The 20,242-nt window shown below is 51.7% G+C and overlaps 3 pseudogenes; 2 read left to right on the top strand and 1 right to left on the bottom strand.

Moving 5' to 3' along the window:
• The window catches only part of LOC137464036 (zinc finger protein 208-like), a 1,110,012-nt pseudogene that overhangs the window by 541,834 nt on the left and 547,936 nt on the right, over positions 1-20,242 (top strand).
• The window catches only part of LOC137464035 (zinc finger protein 850-like), a 1,110,255-nt pseudogene that overhangs the window by 550,496 nt on the left and 539,517 nt on the right, over positions 1-20,242 (bottom strand).
• On the top strand, positions 17,363-18,331 carry LOC137464060 (olfactory receptor 14A16-like; annotated as a pseudogene).

Below are 20,242 nucleotides of genomic sequence, written 5' to 3'. Positions count from 1 at the left end.
TGAAGTGGGATGAGAAGGATGAGACCGTGCTCAATATGGTGAAGAAGCTCCGGGCATATGCAGATGCTGTGCATGGCCGAACAGACGCCAGAATTGCAGCGGTGGAAACACATCTGCAGAAATTAGAAGACAAGATAGAGGAGAATCACAAGAAACTCAGGGAGGAGATTAAAGAGGACCTTCTCCAAATGTCGGCAGTACAAATTAGAGGCCCTGGTATCCAACGCAGACGTTCCCCAGATGGGGAGAGAAGGTACACCCCACGAGCTGAGCTGTGGTTCTTCCTGAGTGATTGCGGAGAAAACATGAGGAGATGGGACGGAAAATCTACTGCTGTTCTGGCATTATGGGTGCGTGAATTGAAGGAAGGCAAGACTCAGAGAGGAAGTTCCACCAAAAGGAAAGCAGCTCCAGTTGCCCATAGCCAAGCTGCCAGGTATGATGTGAATGATGATGATGATGACATGTCCGATCCCCTTGAAGGAAGCTCTAAGACATATGCCCAATGAAAGAAGGATAACCAAGCTTAGAGGGGCCCTGCCTCTAGCCAGGTAGAGGCAAGGGAAAACTGTGTTTTCTGGACAGTGTGGATTCGTTGGCCTGGCACATCAGAACCACAAGACTAGAAGGCTTTGGTCGATACTGGTGCACAATGCACATTAGTCCCATTGAGACACGTGGGGGCAGAACCTGTCTCCATTGCTGGCGTGACAGGGGGATCACAGGACTTTACCTTAGTGGAAGCTGAGGTGAGCCTGACTGGAAATGAGTGGAAAAAACACCCTATTGGGACTGGCCCAGAGGCCCCATGCATTTTGGGCATAGATTACCTCCAAAGGTGGTATTTTAAAGACCCAAAAGGACTGAGGTGGGCATTTGGGATAGCAGCTGCAGTGACAGAGGGCGTCCAGCAATTGAACACCTTGCTTGGACTGTCCAAGAATCCAAGTACAGTAGGACTTCTGAAGGGAGAAGAGCAAAGGTACCAATTGCCACTTCAACAGTGCATCGCCAACAGTACAGAACAACTCGAGATGCTGTGGTTCCCATCCATAAGATGATTTGAGAGCTGGAGAGCCAAGAAGTGGTCAGCAAAACCCACTCACCCTTCAACAGTCCCATCTGGCCTGTGCGTTAATCTGAAGGAGAATGGAGATTGACAGTGGACTGCCATGCATTGAATGAAGTGACTCCACCACTGAACGCTGCTGTGCCAGACATGCTGGAACTCCAGTACGAGCTGGAGTCCAAGGCAGCAAAGTGGTACGCCACTATTGACATTGCTAACACATTTTTCTCCATTCCTCTGGCAGCAGAATGCAGGCCTCAGTTTGCTTTCACCTGGAGGGGCGTGCAGTACACCTGGAACCGACTGCCCCAGGGGTGGAAGCACAGCCCCACCATCTGCCATGGACTGATCCAGGCTGCACTGGAAAAGGGTGAAGCTCCAGAACACCTGCAGTACATCAATGGCATCATTGTGTGGGGGAACACGGCAATGGAAGTATTTGAGAAAGGAGAGAGGATCATCCAGATTCTGCTGGAAGCTGGCTTTGCCATCAAGACGAGCAAAGTCAAGGGACTTGCCTGAGAGATCCAGTTCCTGGGGGTAAAGTTGCAAGACGGATTGTGTCAGATTCCCACTGAGGTCACCAAAAGGATCACTGCGATGTCTCCACCAACCAGCAAGAAGGAAACATGAGCTTTCCTAGGTGCCATAGGTTTTTGGAGAATGCACATTCCTGAGTACAGCCAGATTGTGAGCCCTCCCTACCTGGTCACCTGCAAGAAGAACGATTTCCTCTGGGGCCCTGAACAGCAACAAGCTTTCACCCAGATCAAGCAGGAGAATGCTCAGGCAGTAGCCCTTGGCCAGGTCAGGATGGGACCAGAGGTGAAGAACATGCTCTACTCTGCAGCTGGGAATGATGGTCTGTCCTGGAGACTTTGGCAGAAGGTGCCTGGGAAGACATGAGTCCGACCACTAGGATTTTGGAGTCGGAGCTACAGAGGGTCTGAAGCCAACTACACCCCTACAGAGAAGGAAATCTTGGCCACCTACGAAGGAGTCCAAGCCGCCTCAGAGGTGATTGGTACAGAAGCACAACTCCTCCTGCACCCCGACTACCGGTGCTGGGGTGGATGTTCAGAGGAAAGGTTCCCTTCACCCACCATGCCACCAGTGCTACATGGAGCAAGTGGATTTCTCTCATCACGCAGCACGCCCATATTGGTAAACTGAATCACCCTGGGATTTTGGAAGCAATTACAAATTGGCCCCAAGGTGAAAGTTTTGGTGTCACAGATGAAGAACAAGAACCAGTGAAATGGGCTGAAGAAGCTCCACCATACAACCGCCAGCAGAGGAAACACTCTACGCTGTTTTCACTGACGGTTCCCGTGGCATCGTAGGGCAGAATCAGAAGTGGAAAGCAGCTCTTTGGAGCCCCACATGATGGGTCGCAGAGGCCACTGAAGGAGAAGGTGGATCAAGTCAACTTGCTGAACTCAAAGCCATTCAACTGGCCCTAGACATTGCAGAAAGAGAGAAGTGGCAAAAGCTCTACCTCTACACTGATTCATAGATGGTAACCAATGCTCTGTGGGGATAGCTACAGAGATGCAAAGAGGCTAACTGGCAGCGTAGAGGAAAACCAACCTGGGCTGCTGAAGAATGGAAAGACATTGCTACCTGGGTAGAGAAACTACCTGTGAAGGTTCGCCACATAGATGCCCATGTCCCCAAAAGTAGAGCTAATGAAGAGCAGCAAAACAATCAGCAGGTAGATCAGGCTGCAAAGATAGGGGTGTCAAAGATAGACCTGAATTGGGAACACAAGGGAGAGTTGCTCCTAGCACAATGGGCCCATGATGCCTCAGGCCATCGGGGCAGAGATGCCACTTTTAATTTGGCACGAGACCGAGGGGTGGATTTAACCATGGACAGTGTTTCTCAGGTTATCCATGACCGTGAGACGTGTGCTGCCATCAAGCAGGTCAAGTGAGTGAAGCCCCTGTGGTATGGTGGGCAGTGGTCCAAGTACAGGTATGGGGGGGCCTGGCAGACTGACTACATCACACTGCCCCAGACACTCCAAGGCGAGCGCTACGTGCTCACAATGGCAGAAGCCACCACGGGATGGTTGGAGACCTCCCCTGTGCCTCATGCTACAGCCCGTAACATCATCCTGGGCCTTGAAAAGCAGGTCCTTTGGAGGCATGGTACCCCTTAGAAGATTGAGTCTGATAACGGGACTCATTTCAAGAGCAGTCTTATGAACACCTGGGCTAGGGAACATGGCATTGAGTGGGTGCACCATATCCCCTACCATGCACCAGCTGCAGGCAAAGTGGAGAGGTACAATGGACTGTTAAAAACCACCCTGAAAGCATTGGGTGGGGGATCTTTCAAAAACTGGGAGCAGCATTTAGCAAAGGCCACCTGGTTAGTTAACACCCGAGGTTCCACCAGTGGAGCAGGCCCTGCCCAGTCTGAGTCCCTGAATATAGTAGACGGAGATAAAGTCCCAGTGGCACATATCAGAGGTTTGTTAGGGAAGACAGTGTGGATCAACTCTGCCTCGAGTACTGACAAACCCATTTGTGGGATTGTCTTTGCTCAGGGACCAGGTTGTACATGGTGAATAATGCAGAAATATGGAAGAACACAATGTGTACCTCAGGGAGGTCTGATTGTGGGGTGAGGCTCATATGCAAATATCACTGTTTGTTGGATGTTACTGCCACTGTCTGTACATTAAACCACACCGACATGAGACAGAAGGAAATGTGTAAGTGTTGAAGGTTTGAGCAAGAGATATAGAAGGAAATGTGTGTCAAAGGTTTGAGCAAGTGAGATGGAAGGAAATGTGTCTGAGTAAGTGAAAGATGGAAGTTTTTACTTGATGAAGTTTTTACATGACGTTTGGTAGTTATGTTGACGATTCGGAGATAAGGGGTGGAATGTCCTAGGGTGACATTATGGTGCTTGTATCCCCAATCGTGTGTTCTGTTTATGCTTGATGTTATGTTCTGTGCTTTCGGGACTGGCTCCGAAAAATGAAGGTTTGTTTTGTCTTGTTATCAGCCAGCTCACCTTCCCTCACAGTTTGTGTCTAGGAGAGAGGCTAGGGCTTGCTGGCTCTCTTGCTTGCTTGCTGGCTTGCTTGCTTTCGCTTTGCTCTTGCTCCTGCTTTTTGCTTTTGCCCTTGCTTTTGCTTATTAGTTAGTTTAGCTAGGCAATCCAATTTTTTCCCTGGACTGTTTTTTTTCCTTTACCTTTCCTGAATACCATCCCAACCTGCTCAGGACTGGGACCTGGGAAACACCAAGAAACACTGAGAGCCAGCATTTTGTGACCTGCAGCAGCCACCCCCAGTGCCGGAGACCGATAACTGGGCAACCACTCCCAGGAGAGACTTTCTGAATTTGTCACCTCTTCAGTGTGGTGAAAGAGTTTTTGTCATCTGGTGTTGTTCATTTTTTTGTGCTGGGGAGTGCTTTGCCTGCTCAATAAAAAGGTTGTTTCCACTACTCTCTGAGGAAATTCTTCCCGAGCCAGGTGGGGGTGAGGCTGTGGGGGTTTGCTTTCTGGGGGCTCCTTCTGAAGGTTTTCTCCCAAATTTGCCCGAAACCAGGACACATTACTACATCAGCAGGCTGTTCTTCGGTGAGATCCAGCAGGGCCCTGTCCAGCCTGTGCTCAGCAAACTGACTGGCCATGAGCCACTGGTGGATGTACCTCACCATGGCAGGCACCTGGAGAAGGCAGGGGGAGACTTGGAAAGCTGCCAGAGGGAGGAATGTCCCCAGCTTCCCCAGAGAAGTGCTTCCCTTCCACCACACTGCCATGGCCTCAAAGGCTTCCAGTGACCAGTAGGCATGGCTTAGGAGGCCAAGCAATTCCTGGGAGGATCAAACCATGGCCACAGGCTGCTTACTTGCTTTGGATTGCAAAACCCCTCCTCTACGAGCATATCCAGCAGGGCAGCACAGGTCTTGGTTTTGAAGATGTGCAAATATGCTCTGAGCCCTGTGCCCATGGTGCTGGTCTCTTCCTCCCGAATCCTTTTGATGAATTTGAAAACCAGCTGTAGAAGAAAGGCAGGAAGCCAGGGATGCTCCAAGCGTGGTGCTCGGCGGAGCGGTGACAGCAGGCCCAGCCCAGCTGGGGATGGCGGCAGGTACCTGCGCTGTTCTGTGGAAGAGGCCACGGGTGTGTTCCTGCTCTTGTGTGCGCTGCACAGCTGCACCTGGCAAAGAGCGAGCGCAGCCTGAGCTGAGGGGCTGCGGGAGAGGCCGGAGAACACAGCCCAGCCCTGCGCTCCCCAGGCAGGGACAGCCCTGGGATGCCCCAGGGGATGGAGCACGGGCACTGTGGGGTGTCTGCCCAGCCCCTCTTTAGTCCTGTCCATGGGCAAGTGCCCAGGGGATGGGCTGGGATGGGCTGGGATTGGATGGGATGCCATGGGATGCCATGGGATGGGATGTGGCCAAGCTGGCTGCAGCCACCAGCCCAGCAGCCCAGCTCTGCCACTCACCCTCCTGCTGAGGCTTGAACTGCACCACCTCTTCAGTCTCCTGTGCTGGGCCAGCTCCAGGGCCTTCTTCCTCTCCTCCACCCAGGCCAGCTTGGGCACTCTCGTGGGTCTCTGCTCCATTTCAGTGATCGGATTTGTGACAACTTGCAGGAGAGATGCCTCGGAAAAGCTCCGAGTCAGCAAGGCCTGCAGTCGTGCCTGGAAGGCACCTTCAAGAGAGAAGCCTCAGGAAGGCTACAGGACATCAAGTCCTGCAATCTGGTCTCGAGGGCTCCTGTCACAAGGACAGGAGACTCCTGTCGAGGATTGTGGTCTGGCCTCGAGGGCACCGGTGGCAGGGATGGGAGATGCCTCTGGGGCAACAAGTCCCAAGGTCTGCCCTCGAGGACACCTGCAGGAGAGCAGCCTCCGGAAGGCCACGGGTCACCACGTCCTGTGGTCAGGCCTCGAGGTCAGCTGCAGGAATAACGCGTCAGAAAAGCTCTGGGTCAGACACGAACGAGTGCGCTGTGCGGGGCTCCTCATGGCACCGCTTTGTCCCGTCCTGTCCCGTTGCGTGCTCCGAGCACTGTGGCGTGGTCTTGTCACCGCCAGCTCCTATGTCACCCCGTGTCACAAAGGGCCCTTGGACACGCTGTCCCGTTCCATGCCACGGTGACCGTGCTGCACCGTGTCACAAAGGGCCCCTGCACACACTGCCCCCTGCCCTGGGTCCACCCCCAGCCCACCCAAAGTAGTTCAGGTTGGAAGGAATCCCTCACCCCAAGTGTCTAAGACAGCCCGACAGGATCTTTGGGAATGGCTGAAACCATCAGCAAACGCTGCCCTGCTCTGCAGGCTCAGGGCAGCAGAAGGAGCCCCCAGGGCTGCCAACGCAGCCGTGCTGGGAAGGGCACGGGGCCTTCACAGAAGCTGGCACAGCCTCCTTGGGACACGACTCGGCTGGTGACCATCCTAAACCCGCGGGTGTGACACAGACAAGGAACGTGTGGGCCAGGGCACGAATGCTGCTCTGACCCCAGGGGCCCGGGGAGCGCTGACATCAGCAGGTGTGGCAGGGTCCCTGCCCAAGCAGACCTGCCACCCCCCGAGCCCTGGCAGCGCCGGTGCCCGTCTCCTGCCCCAGAGACCTGTGCCCGTGGGGGGCTCCTGTGCCAGAGGGAGCCAAAGCCCACGTGCACTGGGGGCTGCGCTCCTGCCTGCAGGGGCTGTTGGCAGGAGCACCTGGAGCAACGCTGGCAACACTTGGTCTCTGTCAGAAGTTCTTACTCCATGCTGAAATTATTTTCTCATTGAAGTTATTGCCTTCAGCACAAAAACACCTTAGCTGCGAAGGCACAGAAGAATCTGGCAAGTAAGAATCCTCAATTCAGGAAAGCTTTATTTCCCATTGCTCAACTCAAGTAGTTCCAAAGAGTTGCAAACTTCCCAAATGAATAGGGATGGCCTGAGGAGGTGAAGATTTGGAATTTTGCTTCCCATCTCAAAGCAGCAACTCATTTGCCTTAACCTCATCCACTGAGGGTCACTTTACAGAACATAACACTACAGAAAAAAAGGAAAAAAACACGGGCCATTCTTTGGTTTTCTATGAACGGATGATAATACCCTCATTCTCTTAAGGAATAAAAGCTCTCAAGAAATCAAAGTCCACTCAGTGTTAGAAAAGTAGCTCAAAGAATTGAGTACATGGTAAAAGGGCGAATCCTCCCACTGGTACAGATATCTGAGTGGCCAGTAAAGTACAGCTCTGCCCTCTTGTTCCCTGCAGGAGAAGCAGGACCATGAAGAGGAAAATTCACAGATATTCCTTCTGCCCTCCCTAACCAAAGCTGTGCCAAAGCACAGATGCTGCCTTCAAACTGACTCAAATTCCAGCCTAGACCTCTCACCTTTCAGACAACTCCTTCTCCAACACCCCACCAACACCAGCCCCCCAAACTCCCGCACAGAAGCCCTCAACACCCCGCCAGGAGCCCCAGCTGTCCCCATCCCTCCGCAGAGCTTTCCCACCCTCCAGCAGACGCCCTGGTTCCCTGCAGGTGCCGTGGGATGGCACTCAGGAGGATCTGCTCCAAGGCCTTCCCCTGGAGCACGCTCAGGCTGCCAGGCCTATGGATCCTGGATCATCCTTCCCACCGAGCCTTCCTGTGCACGGCTGTTCCATTTGCACCTTTGCGCTCAGCTCGGACTTCTCCACTTCACCAGGAGTGCTGGGAAAGGATGGAGAGCAGCCTGGCAAGCTCTTTCTGCAGCTCCCTCTTTACCCTCGGGGAGGTAGAACATTCCACAGGAAAGCAACTGGTGCCACAAGGAGCGGGTGGCCTCAGGCACCTTTGGGGATGGAACAAGGCCTTGGTTTGACATAAGTAAGCACAAGCAATTCACATGAGTAAACAAGTAATTAGCACAGACATGCCTAAGTACTTAGCACCAGTTAGCATAACAAAAACCTGGCAGGCCTAACTTGACATGAGAGTGACCTGACAAAAAGCTTTAGACACAGTCTACCAGAAGAACTAAGGGCAAGTGTGGAATCAGCCCTGTGCAGGGAAGCCCTGAGGAAGACTTTGTGCTGCTTTGGGGCATCGAGACCGCTCCTGGCCAGGGCCTGGACATCAGCTTCAAGTATGGGAATCTGACACAATGTATTTCCAACCGCCTGCCTATGGAATCACCTCAGCAGTGTAAAGATGGATGGTGATTTTGATACAACTCCTACATCAACCCACTGAAATTTATATGTGGCTGAGAAACACTTTAGTGGGCTGCAGACCCCTGCCCTCCTGCCAGGTCAATAAAAGGGCTTTTGGCTGACAATGCATTTGTCTGCCGATTTGTTTGAATGAGGGAGACCCCTCAGGACTGCTGTATCCTGAGGGAACACCGTTGGCCTTGGCCTGTAGGCACCTGCACAAGCTTAAAATCAGCTGCCTCAGCTTCCAGGACCTCTCTTGGCCAGCATCCTGACGTGGATGGAGGACTGCTGTGAGGCACTGCTGGGACCCAGCAGGACAGGACCGGCTGTCTCGTGTCCACGTAGCACCCCTCACACAGCCAGGGCCATCCCAAAACCAGACAAACACTCACGTGTCAGCACAGGGGAGCAAGGAACACTGGGCTCCTCTCAAGGTATCTCAAAGTTCGAGAATCCACCACAGCACTGGCAAATTTTTGGGTGGACCAAGGACTTTGAGTATCAAAAGGGAAACTCAAATCTGTAGGGAGGGAAGTAAAATGCCTAGGACGTGAGATTTGTCAAGGGAGCCAGCAGCTGAACCCTGAGAGAATTGCAGGGATAGCCTCACTCCCATGACCAAAAACTAAGAGAGAAGTCAGAAGGTTTTTAGGCCTGTTGGGATATTGCAGGCTATGGATTGAAGGATACACGCAGGCCATCAGGTTCTTGTTTGAAAAGTTAGTAGAGGAAGAGATTAGGTGGGAAGAAGATGACAAGCAAATTTTGAAGCTTTAAAGCAAATATTAGTCAGTGCAGCAGCACTGAGTCTTCCTGCCTTAGACAAACCCTTCTATCTGTTTGTGGATATAGAAAAAGGGGCAGCACATGGAGGGTTAGCCCAGGACCGGGGAGGATCCAGGAAACCAGTGGCCTGTTTATCAAAACTGCAAGACCCTGTCAGCTGGGGGTGGCCAACCTCCATTCAGGCAGTGGCAGCGAGCGCCCCACTCGTAGAAGAAAGTAAAAAATTAACCTTTGGGGGAAAACTGAAAATATATACCCCACACTCAGTAAGGAGTATCCTCAGCTAAAAGGCTGAGAAATGGCTCACTGATTCCCAAGTACTAAAATATGAAGCCATCTTAATAGATAATGGTTTAGAGCTAGTCGTGAGTAACCAACTCAACCGTACCCAGTTTTAGATGGAAAACCAGGTGAGGAATTAATATATAATTGCTTAGAAGTTATAAACTATCAAACTAAAGTAAGAGAGGAGCTAACAGATCAACCACTCCAAGGTGGGAAACGATTGTACATCGATGGATTTTCACGGGTAATCCAGGGCACAGGGTATTGGGGTGGGCTATAGCAGATGAAGAGTTACTGGCCCTAGAAAAAGGAAAGTTACCTTCCAACTGGTCAGCCCAAGCATGTGAGTTGTATGCTCTAAAGTGAGCTCTGGAAATATTCACACAGAAAAGAGAAACAATATATACAGACTCAAAATATGCTTTTGGAGTAGTGCATACCTTTGGAAAAATTTGGGAAGAGAGTGGGCTATTAAATTCAAGGGGAAAGGAACTAAAAACTTATTTTAGAAGTGTTAGAAACATTACAATTACCAGAAGAAGTGGCAGCAGTATATGTTAAAGGACATAAAAAAGGTGTGACTCAAGAAGCATGAGGGAACCATTTAGCAGATTTAGATGCTAAGAATTCAGCCGAATCAGGGACAGGAAAACTAATGATAGCATTAACCCTTTTGAGAGAAATGGAAGAAGTCCCAGTATTCAGTGAGACAGAAGAGAAAGAATTCCTCAAAACAGGAGCCAAGAAAGATAACAAAGGGAAGTGGGGATTAGCAGATGGGAGGCAAATGTTGAATAAACCCCTTGCCAGGAAAATGCTCGAAGGCATACATGGAACAACACACTGGGGTACACAAGCGCTAGGTGATCAATTTCTGAGGGACTGGGCCTGCATAGGAATTTTTGGGATAGCTAAGCAGGTAATTGAAAGGTGTGTGATATGCCAACAAGTAAATGAGAAGGTCATGAGGAAAACACCAGGGGAGGGCGAGAACTAGCCTTACAGCCCTTTCAAAACATCCAAGTAGACTTTACCGAGCTTCCCCAGGTACAACGGTGGAAGTTTTTGCTAGTGATAGTAGGTGACCTGACTCATTGGGTAGAGGCGGTACCCACGGTTAAAGCCAATGCCAATGTTGTGAGTAAAACACTTCTAGATCAATCATTCCCCGATATGGGATGGTGAACAGGATTGATTCAGACCAAGTGTAAGAGGCCATCTGAAGCCCCCACTTTTGCCTACCGATTGCCACAAGGAGAAACCCCCTTCCCCACTACAGTACTGGCTTGGAGAGAGCGGCAGTGCAGGTGCAGTTGCTGCACCGTTACGTTAGCTGTTCCGAACAAGGCCTGGCAAGGATTTGGCAAGGAATCGGCAAGGAACTGGCATGAACACAGCAAGGAACGGCCTGGTGTATCTTTGCCCACTCTCCTCCTGAAGCCGAATGAACTTTTGGGGTGACCCTAGTGGTCTCTCACTGAAGACCTCTCATCTGCCCCGTTACCACTGTGACAGATGGACAGAGATGGAAAACCCTCTTTCTAAGGACTGAGACTGAGACCCCTCCCACAGGGAGTGGGGAAACCACTAATGACATGACTTGTTCTTCTTCAGTAATTCCAATGGACTTATTCTTCATTGTGTTTGTCCTGCTTCGGTGGTTTCAGTGGAGTCACTTGTTCCCCTGCAGCAATTGCAACAGACTTTCATTGTCCTGCATGTTCCCCCCTTTTTTCCTCCGTGGTGTATAACTGAACCCCTGAGTTGACCAGAACTTCGAAGACTTCCCTGACACAACCAGATGGATCCCCATCGTCCGGACCAGTGAGGATCTCGCCTGTGTTGGTAGCTATTCCCATCCCCCTCTTTTCTCTCTCTCTCTTTATCCTTTTATCTCATTTCTGACCCCCACTATCGCATTTACTGTTTTGGCCCCTAATAAAGGTGCATTTGTTGGGATTAACTGATAGTCCCTTGTTGTTTGCCTTTTTGCACTTTTGGGATCGGTGAAAAGAACCATCACGACACCCCGCACAAGCAGATCATGACACCAAGGAACTCATTTCACCTCTAAAATATTGCAAAAATTTGTTCAAACCCTGGGAGTAAATGGGAATTACACACTCCAAGGCATCCACAGAGTTCTGGTCACATTGAGAGGATGAATCAAACTCTTAAAAGAGCTCTAGATAAGCTGATGTTTGAAACCCAGATGTCATGGATAAAATGTCTCCCTTTGTCCTTATGAAGACTTAGAACTCAACCCCAGTCAGATCTGGGGGTATCACGCTATGAAATGATGTTTGGGTTACCCTTTTTGACCTCACCCCAGAGGGTTGCCACCTATGAGGAAGGGGAAGCCAATGCCAAGAAATATGTTATGTCTATAGCAGAAACCTTAGAAGGGCTAAGACATAAAGGGGCAATTCCTCAAACAGCCACCCTGGATTTCAGAATCCATAATATTAATCCCGGGGATTGGGTGAAGATCAAGTCATGGAGAGATCAGCCTTTAACTCCTGAGTGGGAAGGTCCCTTTCAAGTCTGCTCACCACCAAATCGGCCGTGTGAACTGCAGAGTGGGGATGGACTCATGCCCACAGATGGACTCATGCCAACAGAGTTAAAGGCCCAGTAGAAGAACCCAAAGAGTGGACAATAACATCCAGGCCAGGGGAAACAAGACTGACTCTCAGGCAGAGACTGAGAGACAACCAGAAAAACACCAAGACGCCCAAAGTCAAGCTTCCACCAACCAGTTTGAGAACTGTCTTCCTGTTTTAATGGGTGAGAATTACCAGCACCTGTTGAGGGGAAGGACACAAGGGACCGTAAGAGGTAATGGGACAGCTTCTTTAAGAAAATAAGATAAAGGAAGGAGGGCACGACCCCTTTGTTTGCTACCAAGAAGATGGCATAGCCCTGCTGTGGGTAGCAACCCCGTAGTTATGGTAAGGTAGGGACAAAAGGCCATATTGGACCACTGTCATTGCCCAACTGTCTTTGAATACAACAGGGACTGGAGGGTGAGACCGAGGTGGCCTCTGGACCTCTAAGATACACTGACTATGGGTAGCAACCGCAGAGGCATGATAGATGGGAGTCAAAGCCATCCTGGACCTCTGTTAGGCCCTTTTGTCCATTCCAAATAAGTGTGTCTAAGGAAAACCTGAGATTTTCCTCCTGTTCCCACTGTCCTTGCCCACATCAACAGATGCTAGTATGACTCATTCAAGAGAGAGAGAATTTTTTAATTAAATGTTCAAGAAAAATGACATATAGAAAAATAAAAGGGGGGTTTGTTATAGATGGGTAATCCTGTTGTTGACTCTTACAATTAAGGGGTGAATATTAAGTATATGTTAAGAGAAGTTTTGTAGGTGTATAGTTATCTTTCCCTTCCCCCTTGCATTGTAATCACAGGATGCCCTCAGTAGTCAGGGCATTTGGGATGGTCGGCTTGTTACTATGGCAGCGCCTGAGCTCCAATCAAGCAGTAAGAAAGTGATCTCCACCACTGGACAGCGAAGGAGGAGCGGATTGACAAGATTTTGGGAGGGGCTGGAGGTATTAAAGACAGAACATCCATTTTGTAGATGAGCACATGGTGACTGAATCCTTTGCTCCTGGCGCTGTATTCTTTACTTTATTCACTCTTCTGTTGTATTTTGATAAGGTCTTAATAAAACCATATACATTTTTGAAAGTGAAAATTGTTTCTCACATGGGGTTGGGGAATGTGGGGTAAGGTTGTCCACACTGGGTCAGATCTCAAGGTGAAACTTCTCTGACCTGGCCAGACCTCCTTAGGAGGGGCCCTACATCAATATCAATCATAGAATGCAGCAATCAGCTCTTCTCAAAAGAGAACAGCAATAAAAGACACTCTTTAAAATAGGAATACATATTTCTTAGAAGCTCTTTCAAATATTTCTCAATAACTGTAAAAGGAAAACTTCTTAATAAACTACATTAGAGCACAGGGGAATCAAGGCAGAGCCATGGCTTCTCAGGATTTACTTGATCCTAATGAGCATCGTGGCGCATTTGGAGCTGAGCCCTGGAACCTCAGGGCACAAGAGGAGATTGCACAAACCTTTCCAGGAGTCAAAGTCAGAAGAAAACCCCGAACTGTCTCAAGGCATTAATGGGTGCCACTGAGGTCCATCCCCAATGCAGGCTCCTCATGGACTCCTTGGAGGAGAAAATTGGAGGCCAGGATGGCAAAAAAACCTCTCGGAGACTCAGTGTGGAAAGGACAATCCAAAGTAACTTAAATTCTTTGAGTATCTCAAAGCATCAATGAGCCCCACTGAGTGTCAGTACAAAGCTCTCAAGGGACTCGTTAAAGCAGATAATTGGGGCCATGATTGCACAAACCTCTCACAGAGTCTGGATCAAAAGGGAAACACCAAGTACCTTAAAAGAACTGAAGTACCTTGAAGCATTAATGAGCCCCACTGAGTGTTGTTCCTGACAAAGCCTCTCCAGGGACTAATTACAGCAGATAATTGGAGGCCAGGATTGCACAAAGCTCTCAGAGAGTCCAAGGCAAAAGCCAAAGCCAAAGTGCTTTGAAAAACCTGCAGTCCCTGGGAGCATGAAGGAGCCCCCAGGGCCATTCCTGAGCAAGGCTCCCCAGGGACTCCTTCCAGCAGATCCTTGAGGCCACTGGGATGTGGGCTGGGGGGGGATGCTGAGGGCAGGACAAGGGGGTGACAGTGCCCAGCCTGGCTGGGGCTGTGCCAGGAGGCCCCAGTGCCTCAGGACAAGGTGTCTCCTGACAGCCCTTGGTGGCACAGACCCTGCTGTGCCCCAGGGCACCAGGACTTGGCTTCTCTTTGTCCCCACCTGTCATCAGTGCCTCCAGTTCTCTGCTCTGCCTGGGGCCTGGGGACACTTTCTCAGTCGTGTCCCTCAGTGGGACCCATTAAAAGTTAAAGAAACTTTGGAGTTGGATTCTGACTTGGAGTTCTGGAGAGGTTTCTGCAGCTCCCTCTCAGGGCCTGATGTTCAGGGCCTGAGCACAAAGCCCCAGAGGGTCATTAAAGTCCTTGTGCTGTGTCTGTGCTGCTGAGCTGGGCCGGGCTCCTGGCCCAGAGGGTGATCCTGGTAACCAAGGAGAGCTTCAAAAGCACATTTCTCTGGATGAGCAGCTCTTCTCCCAGCCCAGCAGGGCTGGGGCACTGCCTGCAGCCAGCCTGGGCACAGCACAGAGGCACAGAGAGCTTCCATCAGTCAGGGCTGGGAAGGTGCTGAGAAGTGCCTGGGGCAGAATCCCTGGCAGCCCTTGGCACAGGAACCTCTGGCTGCAGGACAATGCAGCTGCAGCTCCTGGAGTGATCTCCTACAGCTGGAACATCCCAATGCCCACAGACCCTGTGAGTACATTCTCTGATCATCTCTTGTGCAGAGCAGCCAGGGGTGCCCAGGGCTGTCCTGCAGAGCAGGGTCCTGCAGCCCAGGGCGCTGTGCTGGGCCAGGGACTCTGCTGCCTGCCAGGGACAGCTCTCAGCTGGCCCGGGGAGCTGCTCCCAGCACTGGAGAAAAGCTGTGGGGGGAAGGAGCGACCCTGAGCAGGGCAGGTGCTGCTGCTGAGAGCTGCTGGCTGGGGCAGGGCTGCTCTCAGCTCCAGAGCAGCCTGGGCACAGCTCCGGAGGACACTTCCCAGAGAAGGTAAACCTGGGATTGCTGTAAAGATCAGGAGCTTTCCTGAGAGTGTTTTCAATTTCTTGCTTGGGTGGGAAAGCTGATGACAAAATGATTTTTGCTTTTATACATTTTTCATATATTCGTAGCTGTGTAAATTACTATTATATACTTATAAAAATATAACCCTTATATTGTAAATGTAGGTAAACTTAATGGGAAGAAATGATGATGTCTAACATCAGTTTAGAAGGCTGGATGATTTCTTTATTATAACTATGCTATAATACATTAATATACTATATAAAAGTAGATACTAATACTACATACTTACTTTCTTTAACTACTATATCTAACTAGTAATAACCTGTGATCCTGTTCTTGAGAGTCTAGACACAGGTGGATTGGATTGGCCATCAGGCTCAAACAATCCTCACTAGAATCTAATCAAGCAATCACCCCAGGTAAACAATTCTCTAAACACATTCTACATAGGAAAAACAAGGAGTAGAAATAGAAATTGTTTCCTCTTTCTCTTTGTGCACCTCTATGAAAAATCCTGAGAGTGGGAGAAATGTGCTACCACACCCTTACCTAACTCTTAATTAACTCTATTTAACTACTATTATATACTTACTATAATTATAATCCTTAATTAACTCTAGTACATTTCCTAACCTTTCTCTTAGATTTTGGAACAAGAAGCTGAATGTCTAAATACATTCTTGAAATACTGTATAGCCTTATTATCAGGAAGAGGACCTAGAAGAAGAACATTTTGGTTTTTGACCAGAATGTGAGCAGTCACAAGAAAAAGTGAAGGCAAAGAAGCCCTTGGACCTACTCCAATGGGTTGAGCCATGGGTGTGTAACTGGGTCAACTGAATCTCCTATTGGATGTTCCTGTTAAATATCCTAATTAATCAACCTTAAGAAATTGTTGAAATCAGGGGTGGGGTGTGCCCCATCCCCACTGGGACACCTGGAAGCTTCCAATAAAGGTCTGGTTTTTCCTTTACTGTTCTAACTTTGTTGCAAGGGTTTGTTTTTCTCTTTTGATTATAAACTACAGGGGGATGAGAGAAGCAGAACAGGAATTGTAATCTCAAAATGACAGAAAAATCTGAGTTGAAAGGGACACACAGGATCATCAAAGAAATGTTTGAACATTTACAGAGACTCCTGAACTGTGACTTTGGGTGGTCAGTCTCTCTGCTGGCAGCCTCCCAAAGGGCCTTCAGCCACTCCTCAGCCCTGGACAGCAGCAGCATCACCTTTGCAGGGCCCAGCAGGGCTCTCCTGAGCTGCCCTCGCCCAGCTGCACACAGACCCTGCCCCAGCCAGGGCCCTGCACACAGGCAGGTTTCTGTAGGGCCGGGCCGAGGGCACACAGGGTGGGATGGGCTCTGTGAGCGCTGGCAGGGACAAGGCACCTCTCAGGAGGGAATGTCCAGGCCCAGGGAGATGCTCAGGGAAGCAGAGGGGGCTGAACAGAGCAGTGCTGGGGCAGGAGGGCACTGTTGGTGTGTGGGAGGTGCCGGGCACAGCTGGGCACGGGAACACTGTCCTGAGTGCCCGGCTGTCTCTGCCCTGCCCTCTCAGGCACAGCACCACAACATCTTCTCCTGTTTCTGCACTCCCCTGATATTGTCAGTGTTTTCTGGTGCTCTCAGGGAGGCTCTGGCATTTGCAGCAGCTGAGTCAGGCACTGCCCTTGGCATTCCTGCCAGGCAGGGCTGTCCATGGGAATGGGGTGTCCAAGCTTCCCTGGGACCTGTGGGGCTGTGGGCAAAGCAGTCCATGGGAAAGGGGAATGAGCTGAGCCCCTCCCTGAGATCCCATCATAGGCACACCCGGGGATCTCCTTGCTGTGCCCTTCCCAGCTCTGAGCTGCCCTCCTGGGTGCAGAGCTGTGCCAGAGCCTCTGGGAGTTCCCTGAATGTCCCACGGGGAAGTGCAGAGCTGCCACAGCTGAGGAAATGCTGCTGGGTTGGCCAAGGGAGCCGTGAGTGTCCTTGGCACAGGGGGGTGCTGAGAGCTTGCCCAGAGACCTTTGGAGAGGGTGAGACATTCAGGGATCCCTCTGCTCTGAGCAGGGTCTGCTTCATCCCAGGGTGACCCGGGAGTGTGATTGTGCTCTGATTGCAGCCTAAGGTGCAAAGCCAGGGCAGTTGGGAACAAGCCCATCCAGCCCCTCACCTTCCCTCATCTACAGGGAATCCTTTGCCTCTCACATCTCTCAGTGGCAAACTGAGTGTAGCAGGAATGCTGGGGATTTCTGACCTCAGAGAGCCAGGAATGATGTGTGGGTAGGAAAACAATTCCTACACCAGCTACTGCCAGCCTCTCTTGACTTGTCACTGTCCTTTCTCCATGAACAGGTCCCCATGTGCAGCCACAGCCAATGTCCAACAGCAGCTCCATCAGCCACTTCCTCCTGCTGGCACTGGCAGACACGCGGCAGCTGCAGCTCCTGCACTTCTGCCTCTTCCTGGGCATCTCCCTGGCTGCCCTCCTGGGCAACGGCCTCATCATCAGCTCCGTAGCCTGCGGCCACCAGCTGCACACGCCCATGTTCTTCTTCCTGCTCAACCTGGCCCTCAGCGACCTGGGCTCCATCTGCACCACTGTCCCCAAAGCCATGCACAATTCCCTCTGGGACACCAGCACCATCTCCTACACAGGATGTGCTGCACAGCTCTTTTTCTTTCTCTTCTTCATCTCAGCAGAGCTTTCCCTCCTGACCATCATGTGCTATGACCGCTACGTATCCATCTGCAAACCCCTGCACTACGGGACCCTCCTGGGCAGCAGAGCTTGTGCCCACATGGCAGCAGCTGCCTGGGCCAGTGCCTTTCTCTATTCACTGCTGCACACGGCCAATACATTTTCCCTGCCCCTGTGCCATGGCAATGTCCTGGGCCAGTTCTTCTGTGAAATCCCCCAGATCCTCAAGCTCTCCTGCTCCAAATCCTAGCTCAGGAAATGTGGAGGTTCTGTTGTCACTACATCCTTAGCATTTGGTTGTTTTGTGTTCATTGTTTTCTCCTATGTGCAGATCTTCAGGGCCGTGCTGAGGATCCCCTCTGAGCAGGGACGGCACAAAGCCTTTTCCACCTGCCTCCCTCACCTGGCCGTGGTCTCTCTGTTCCTCAGCACTGGCATACTTGCTCACTTGAAGCCCTCTTCTATCTCCTTCCATTCCCTGGATCTGGCCCTGTCAGTTCTGTACTCGGTGGTGCCTCCATCCCTGAACCCCCTCATCTACAGCCTGAGGAACCAGGAGCTCAAGGCTGCAGTGTGGACACTGATGACTGGACGTTTTTCAGGAACATTAAACAACTGGCCGATTTCTGCAAATCACCTGAAATAAAAGTCATCTTTTATAGTTCTTGTTGTTTGGTTGTGGGATTTTTTACTTTGTTTTAGTTTTTTAAATATTGTCCACAAGGAAATGTCATTGTTTGTGCCATTCCTCATTTTGTTTCTCTCCACCTTCCCTGTGGCTACAGACTGTGCCTATGAGGGGCTGCATTCTCAGTGGCTTTAAAGGAACTCAAGGATCTCTAGGCAGAGTTTTCTGCAGAGATGCCCTTTTGTTGCCTTCTCTGGAGCTGCAGCAGCAATGTCTGTGTGCAGAGCTGGGGCAGATCAGTGCTGGCACAGCAGCTGTGCCCAGCAGCAGCAGCACTTGGTGTTGCCAGTGCTGCTCCCGTGGCCCTGCCCCGCTGCCCTGGTGGCCCTGGTGTTGCTGCAGGGCCTGAGTGCTCTCGGGGCCGGGCACAGTCCTGGGGGTGGCAGTGCCGGGGCTGCAGCAGGGACAGCCCATGGGCACTGCTGGGGCAGCGCTGACGCCTCAGGCCAGGGCCTGGGGGCTCCAGGCTCCTTGCCCAGGCTCTCTCAAGAACACAGCCAGGCCAATGCTCAGCACAGAAAACCCCCGTGAGCAGCCCCAGGCTGGCCGTGGGCAGGCTGGGGGCAAACAGCATGGCTGGTGCTCTGCAAGGGCCCTGGGGGAGACGGGAAGGAGCAGCAGAGCAGGGGCTGATCCCTCCCCAGTGCGCTGGACAGCCCAGGGCAGCGTCCCAGAGCGTCCTGATGGAGCTGCCAACAACATCCCCCCTCTGCAGCCCTGGCCTCTCCCCCAGCTCACACAGGTGCCGCATCCTTGCAGGCACAGCCACGGCAGCGCTGGCTCAGGAGCCCCTGTTTGCATTGCACACAGCAGGCGGGAGCACCCCCATGCTGCTGCTGTGGGGACATGAACCTGAGGGAGCACAAATGCCATCAGCCCCTGGGGCCAGGAAGGGCTGGGGGACGCCAGGGAAACCACTCAGCTTTGTCCTGGCCTCTGCAGCCCGCCAGAAAGTTTGTTCCCATCAGCTGGGAGCTTCCTGTCCCACTGCAGACGCTGTTGCTCAGAGCCAGGGCTGCCTGGCAGCCACCCCCAAACTGCCCTGAGCATTTCCTTGGCTTCACCTCTGTTTTCTTTCCTCTTTCTGCTACAAATTTCTTCCCGTTGCCCACCCCTGTTCCCTCCCCTGCCCACAGCCCATCCCTGTTTGCTCTTTCCTGTCTGGCCCCACTCCCCATTCCAGTTCCTGACTTGGCACCATGGGAATGTCCCTTGGGGAGCAGGATCATCCCACAAGTGCTGCAGGAATTGTCTGCAGGCTCCTGCAGTGCCTCGTGCTGCTCCCTTGCCAGAGGCACCCCAGGCCAGGGGGGCACATCTGGGCTGCTGTGTCTGGCTGTGGGGCTGCCTGTTCTGGGCAGTGAGGAGGGGCTGCAGAGGCTCTGCAGGACTGACAGGATGGGCTTTGGGGCTGTGAGGAGAAGCTGAGGGACCTGGGCTGCTGGAGCTTCTGAAGAGGAGGCCCAGGGCTCCTCCTGCAACTGCTCCAAGGGTGGTTTCAGATAATCACAGAATCAGCAAGGTTGGAAAAGACCTTGGACATCATCCAGTCCAACCTGTGCCCTGACACCGCCTTCTCTCCCCTGAGCCTCCTCTTCTCCAGGATAAACAACCCCAGCTCCCTCAGCCGCTCCTCACAGGACTTGTGCTCCAGACCCCTCACCAGCCTTGTTGCACTTCTCTGGACATGCTCCAGCCGCACAATATCCTTCACTGCCCTGCTCCTGCTGGCCACACCATTCCTGATCCAGGCCAGGAGCCATTGGCCTTCTTGGCCACCTGGGCACACTGCTGGCTCATGTCCAGCCTGCTGTCCATCAGTCCCTGCAGGTCCCTTTCTGCCTGGCTGCTGTCCAGCCACTCTGTCCC

The sequence above is a fragment of the Anomalospiza imberbis genome, chromosome 35 (assembly GCF_031753505.1).
Source record: "Anomalospiza imberbis isolate Cuckoo-Finch-1a 21T00152 chromosome 35, ASM3175350v1, whole genome shotgun sequence".
Lineage (NCBI taxonomy): Eukaryota > Metazoa > Chordata > Aves > Passeriformes > Viduidae > Anomalospiza > Anomalospiza imberbis.
This window is presented reverse-complemented; position numbering and strand designations above follow the sequence as displayed.